At 36.2% G+C, this 7,007-nt stretch overlaps 1 protein-coding gene and 1 long non-coding RNA gene across 2 annotated transcripts in view; one reads left to right on the forward strand and one right to left on the reverse strand.

Moving 5' to 3' along the window:
- Positions 1 to 7,007, reverse strand: part of LOC102671923 (guanine nucleotide-releasing factor 2) — an 85,882-nt gene that overhangs the window by 76,025 nt on the left and 2,850 nt on the right. The window lies entirely within an intron of this gene.
- The window catches only part of LOC116186300, a 20,681-nt gene continuing 13,759 nt past the window's right edge, over positions 86 to 7,007 (forward strand). The window contains exons 1-2 of the long non-coding RNA XR_004151262.1: positions 86 to 99; positions 1,067 to 1,071. This is a non-coding gene — a long non-coding RNA (uncharacterized LOC116186300). The remainder of the gene's footprint in view (positions 100 to 1,066; positions 1,072 to 7,007) is intronic.

Consider the following 7,007-nt stretch of genomic DNA (forward strand, 5'->3'; position numbering starts at 1 on the left):
CGTAAATCTGGTCCGCGGATCGTGTTCCAAACAGGTCTGGCCGAGTTTAAACGCGACGCCGTGTCAACCGCCGGTCAAAGCGAAGGAGAATCGCGAGAGGTAAGCCTTCTCTCGTTAATAGCCGTGCGGTGGGCCGTCCGCTGGCAGGATCGTAATATCTGTGACTTTGGCCGGGAAAGAAGGCTTGTCTATTTTAACGGGTCAGAGAGAGGAGACAAGAGGAGAGACGAGACCGTGAGTGTTGGAGCGAGACGGTAAAAGGAGGGGGAGAGACGGAGAGGGACAATAAAGACAGACTCTTTTGCGCTCGTTCTTTATTTCGAGGGAGGGAGGGGGAAGAGAGAGATAGAATGAGGAGGAGGAGGGACAATTTATTTGCGGACCCTTGCAGCACTGTGTCAGTGTGCGAGAACTACTTTTCCTCCTACTCTTTTTCTTTCGCGCTCTCTCGCTTTTTCTTCTTCCTCTTTCTTTCCTTTTTCCTTCTTCTTTCCTCTTCGATCCTCCGTTTCGACAACGCGCGTTGGACAGTGTCATTGTCGTCGCAACGTAGATTAGATCACGCGAGAAAACGAGCGTGGAGAATTTCAATTTGGTGTCTGCGTCGTCTCTTTGCGGGATGACGATTTTGATGCTCGACAGGATCCAGCGTTGGACAATTCTTTGGCGTAGGGGGAAATGGAATCCTTTCTCCCAACGAAAGGATATTTCGTATAAAAACATTTTTTTTCGTTTATAAGTCTTGACGGCCTTGCTGCGAAATCACGATCATGGTTTTTGAAACACCTTTGGCGTCCAAGGTTATTTCTATACCTTGGAAGAAATTTTTCCATTTATAATAATCTGAGACAAATTACGTATACATTTGATATTTCCATTTATCGAGTTAGTATCGGAATCAAATATAGCTATATTTATCTTTTATTTCTGAGAATTATGATATGCAATTTTAAATATCAGCGTTGAAAAAGTTATACATACACTTTAGATGGTTCGAAAGTTAAAAAAGAGAGTTTTTGGTAAGAGGCAACGAACGTGATTCATTTTGCCGATTGCACTGTCGAAGAAAAAGTGGCGGTTTCTTGGAAGGAGGAATCGAAAGAGAGAAGATATTACGCGGTTTTTTGTATCGACGAGATTCGAAGCATATGTGTGAGACCGATCTCCTAATGGCGAATATTTTCACACGTTCCCCGTGTGATCATCCTCGTTAACGAAGATCTATTTCTGGCCTTTTCTTTTTTTTATCTTAAATCGTTTTATGCACCTATACGTGTATTTTTTTTATCTTGCATATCTCGTAATTTTTTTATTTAGTTTGACGTTCGATAAACTCGAACGTTAAAAAATGTAAATATAAATAGGGATTTATCCTTCTCCAAGAAAATTATTGAGATTTATTTGTTCCACTTTGTTACGAGCAATTATATATATGTCTCTTATTAGAACATTATATCGTATCGATCAAGTACCGTTACAATACCGTAGATACGAGCTTTTCGAAAATAAAACTGAACAATTCCAATGTTTAAAAACTTTTAAATTTTAATTCCAAATAACGCACATATATCTATATACATATATAAAAATTAACACGAGTAGAAAGAAAGTCATAAATAACGAGAGAGATGAGTGAATTTTTATTATCCAAATTTTAGTATTATAATTAATTGTATCAGAATTATTTGCCTCGGGATTCAGATAAATTCAGATAAATGAGATCGGTTTTATCGGTAATTATAAATAATATTTATCTGAAATTCTAGTAATATTATAATCACACGCATAATGTACGACATTTCATAATGTTATCGTGTGGAATAAAAAGGAAAAAAAAAAAAAAAGAAAAAAAAAGAAAGACAAGATAAGCGAGCGATTCAAAGAAATATTATATTGTTGTGGTAGTGAGCAAAGGAATTTCTTAATAGCGTACTTGATCTATATTTTCGACTTCTAAATCTATCTATTACACAGCATGGAAGAAAATCGAATGAGACGAATAATTCGAGGGCAAGAAAATATTTTGGCACGTGTCGCGTAAAGTCGATGAAAACCAGCATAAAGTTTGCTATTACAATGTTTCTTAAATAACGTTTGTTACGTAAAAAGATTGGCAGACAATGTTGGCCAAAATTTAAATAAATATCGAATGAGGTTGAAGTTTAATTCCTATGTATCTTTATTATTTTTTAATTAGAAAAGTATAACAAGAAGCACGATACTTTGATAAGATAAAAATATTTTAAATGAAATTTGTCATTGTTCCAACCTCTTGTTCACTTTTTAAGCAATCCTTAAGCTTTTAAATCGCGAAACTCTTAAAACGATCGATAAACTGTCGATCAAAGTTTTGACAACAACGAAACAAGACAAGAAAAACATTGGAAAACTTACGTTTTCGATAGATGAATCCCACAACCATTTCCACTCGTCAAACTATATCCATGCCACGATAAAATATTCAACTTGATCGATTCTCTAACGTCGACACACTGTCTCGGAAAACAAGAGATATTCGGATCACGATCGTTTCGCTACGATAATTACCTTAAAGACACTCGCGATTATCTTTATCAACGGAGATATTAAATGGTAAAAATAGCGATAACGGTGAATAACTTCCTCAAAGAAGGCAAAGATATCATTGATCATCGTTAGATGTTGATTTATGTTCAATTACAAAATTAATTTAAAAAACAAAATAAATTTATTAAAAAATTTGTGAAAATTTCTCGTTTAATTCTCATTTAAATTATTATTATTATTAATATATACTTAATTCTTGTTAAAATCAATTTGTATAAATTTCTAAGTCAATCTAGAGTTAAAAATGTCTCATCCATCGAGCTTCAAAAACTAATCATATCTCGTGATAATTCCATCGAAAAATTTTACAATAAAAAATAAAATTATACTTTTTTCCCTCACAGTTGTTCTTCTTTATAACTCAAAATTCTCATTCAATTTTCAATTCACTTCCAGCACGAACGAAAATCAAATCGTAGAGCATCTCTTCAAAAGCTATATTTTCCAATGATTCTATCGAAAGCTCTCCCTCATCCTCCTTTATAATTCAAAATTCTCATTTCAACCTTGACCTGTCCAATTCCGAAATACGAGAAAAAATCAAATCTAAGTCAGAGTTAAAAATATCTCATTTATCGAGCTTCAAGAACTAACTATACCTTACAATGATTCTCCCTCTATTCTCCCTCATTCTCCTTCATAATTCAAAATTCTCATTTCAATCTTGGTCAATTCAGTTCCAGTGAAACACGAGCAAAAATCGAGCCGTAGAACATTTCTTCAAAAACTATTCATCTAATTTCGAAAATATACTTTCCAATGATTCTATCGAAAGCTCTGTCAAAATTCTCATTTCAATCTTGGCCAGTTCCAACACGAACGAAAATTAAATCCTGCATCTCTTCAAAAACTATTCATCTAATTTCGAAAACACCATATCTTGCAATTTCTATCGAAAACTCTCATGATTAAAAAATAAAACTATTCTCCCTTATCCTCCTTTATAATTCAAAATTTTTATTTCAACTTTAGTCAGTTCAGTGGAACACGAGAAAAAAATCAAACCGCAGCTCTTCAAAAGCTATCCATTTAATTTCGAAAATGCAATAGTTTTCAATGACTCCATCGAAAGCTCTCCCAATTAAAGAATGAAACCATTCTCCCTTGTCCTTCATAATTCAAAATTTTCATTTCAACCTTGGTCAGTTCCAACACGAACGAAAATTAAATCCTGCACCTTTTCAAAAGCTATTCATCTAATTTCGAAAACACCATCCCTTGCGATGACTCTAACGAAAGCTCTCATCATTAAAAAATAAAATTATAAAAAATATTTTCCCTTATCCTCCTTTATAATTCAAAATTTTTATTTTAAATTCGAGTTAATGGAACACGAGAAAAAATCAAACCACAGCTCTTCAAAAGCTATCTAATTTCGAAAACGCAATACTTTCCAATGACTCCATCGAAAGCTCTCCCGATTAAAGAATGAAACCATTCACCCTCTCCTTCATAATTCAAAATTCTGATTTCAACCTTGGCCAATTCAGTTGCAGCGGAACACGAGGAAAAATCAAGTCGTACATCTCTTCAAAAGCTATTCATCTAATTTGAAAACACCATACTTTGCTATCTCTATCGAAAACTCTCACGATTAAAAAATAAAACTATTCTCCCTTATCCTCCTTTATAATTCAAAATTTTTATTTCAACTTTAGTCAGTTCAGTGGAACACGAGGAAAAATCAAACCGTAGCTCTTCAAAAGCTATCCATCTAATTTCGAAAACGCAATACTTTCCAACGACTCCATCGAAAGCTCTCCCGATTAAAGAATGAAACCATTCACCCTCTCCTTCATAATTCAAAATTCTGATTTCAACCTTGGCCAATTCAGTTGCAGCGGAACACGAGGAAAAATCAAGTCGTACGGGATCCCTTGGATCAAAAGCTAAATTAGGATCAAGCGTAACACGTGCGTCGGCCGGTTTTCGCACGTGCGCGCCCCTCTAATCCGTGTACCGGGGCCGGGTTTGCCCGGCGAAACGTGAAAACAGATGCATATTCATGAACCGGCATGGCGTCCCAACCCTCCTCGCGCGACAGATCCCAGCCTGTTCCTGACACCGCATCCCCGCTTCATACAGGATCTGCAACATTTGCCCCTATGCCCTCGCATGGACGCCGATAGGGTCGAGGAACACGGCGACGTCTAAACGCCGTCATCCTTTATGACGGACCGTCCGGCCTCGCGTATCCGCCGACCTGGCTCCGATCTCTCTGCTTTTGATGGAACAACGTTTCGGAGGGAGGGTTCCAGACTGATCCCTGCACGAGAGTTGCGAGTTTCGCGACGAACATGATGACGACGATGATGACGACGAGGGATTTTGACGAACTTTGATATAAGATAGTTGATGTGGGATTGAAATTGAAAATCTTGGTTTATTTGTGAATATCGTAATATTTTTATTAGAGGTTGCAGGAACAATCGTAGATGCAATATTAGGATCATTGTATCCACATTGTTTCGTGAGATGTTCGTGAATATTCCGTTTGTCGATACTACTGTTTTATGTGAATATTTTTAAAGATGAATTTGGCTATGATGTACATGCTTATGTTTATTTTAAATTAATTTCGCGAATAGATCGATATATTATTGCCTTCTAAATTGAAAACGAAAATTGTTTGCAAACGAGTTCGAGTCAATCTAACCTAAGCTAACCTCTTTCATTGTATTTCTCGATCTATTTGCAAACAGCAAAAAGAAAAAAAATCTCTAATAACACAATATATCGACGAACTTTCTGTACCAACTGTACCTCTAATCATTCCAAACTTTCGCTGTACGAAACATAAAAAAAGGAAAAAAATTGGAGAGAGAAATATATATATATATATAACAAGCACGGTTAGATTTAAAAGTTTCGACATTGAAGTACGAGGGTTGCAGAACGGAAGGGTTGCAGATTACCCCTGCAGAAACTTTTTTTTTTTTTTTTTATGTTTCCGATACTTTTAGTCCCGCGTGGCCGGCCGCCAGTCACGTTTTTCCCATGCACGTGACTACACGAGATCGCGAATGTTTTCTCCCTTTAGGACCCACGTGCAACCCGGCGTATAAAGTTTACTTTAATTCAAGTCTCCCCGGTCATTGATTAAATCCGAATACCCTGGAAACATCGTGCACGCATCGTGGAGAAATTGAGAGAAAAAAAAAAAATAATTAAACAACGCGTTTCGACGTTGTTTGTTTCTGCAAATTGCTTGCACTGTTTTTAACGAAATTTCAGTCTCGAACCCCAAAAAATGCGGATAAAATTTCTTCTAATTTACGTATACATAAAAAAAGATAGATATTTTCTCGACCAAAAATCGAGAAATACAGAAGAGATGTATTTCATAGATCATTATATGAATCGAATTTTGATAATAATATTTCCTCCAATAAAATGGAGATATTATTTATCAAGGATGGAAAAACGAAAAAAAAAAATGAGAAATTTTGAAAGAAGGGCGCATAATTAAAAAAAAATTCCAATGAAGTGGAGATATTATTTATCAAGGAGGGAAAAACGAAAAAAAAAAACAGAAAACTTTAAAAAAAGGAACCCCCAAATTAAAAAAAAAAAAAAAAAAATTTAAAAAAAAGGAGAAAAATAAAAAAAAAAAAAAAACAAAAAAAAAAAATGAGAAATTTTGAAAGAAGGGCGCATAATTAAAAAAAAATCCCAATGAAGTGGAGATATTATTTATCAAGGATGGAAAAACGAAAAAAAAAAATGAGAAATCTTGAAAGAAGGGAACGCATAATTAAAAAAAAAAAAAGAAAGAAAGAAAGAAAAATGCAAATTACTTGGATCGAAAATTTTCAGATTCACATTTTCATTTCTCTAACAACGCCTCCCAATGACAGAAAGAGAGAAGAGGAAGGAATTCCATCTTCCGAATTGTGAAACACGCACTTTTAGCACGAGCAAATACTACCCACTATGTACGTATCTCCTCGTGTCCTATTTTCACGGAGGAGATCCTATTCGAGCCTCGAAGATCCAGCGGGAGGAGCGTGTAACGGATAAAGCGGTCGAATCTCGACAAAGCCTATACCGCGGATACAATATCCACGATGGGGATGGAAAAGGGAAAGAGCACACGGAACGGGCAGAATTTAATCACATTTCGATCTGGCGCACGTTCTTACCATTCCTCTTTGCCACCCCCACCAAACTTCCTTTCTTTCCGCGGACAAAGTCGTCCAATCTCCTTCGAGCACCGGTTGTGGACCTTTGCACGACACACCATAGAATTATTTCAATGAACCAGCCCGTCTAGCTGGAAATTTAATGAGAGTTCGCTTTTCACAGGGAATTCCCCCAACGGAGGCCGCGGATTTATTATTGACCGGGCTCGCGATACCGTTCGATCTACCGACGACACAATTCCTCCTCTTCCGTTTCTGAGTTACGTGGTGGTGTTAACC

Source organism: Apis dorsata, unplaced genomic scaffold (assembly GCF_000469605.1).
Source record: "Apis dorsata unplaced genomic scaffold, Apis dorsata 1.3 scaffold_37, whole genome shotgun sequence".
Lineage (NCBI taxonomy): Eukaryota > Metazoa > Arthropoda > Insecta > Hymenoptera > Apidae > Apis > Apis dorsata.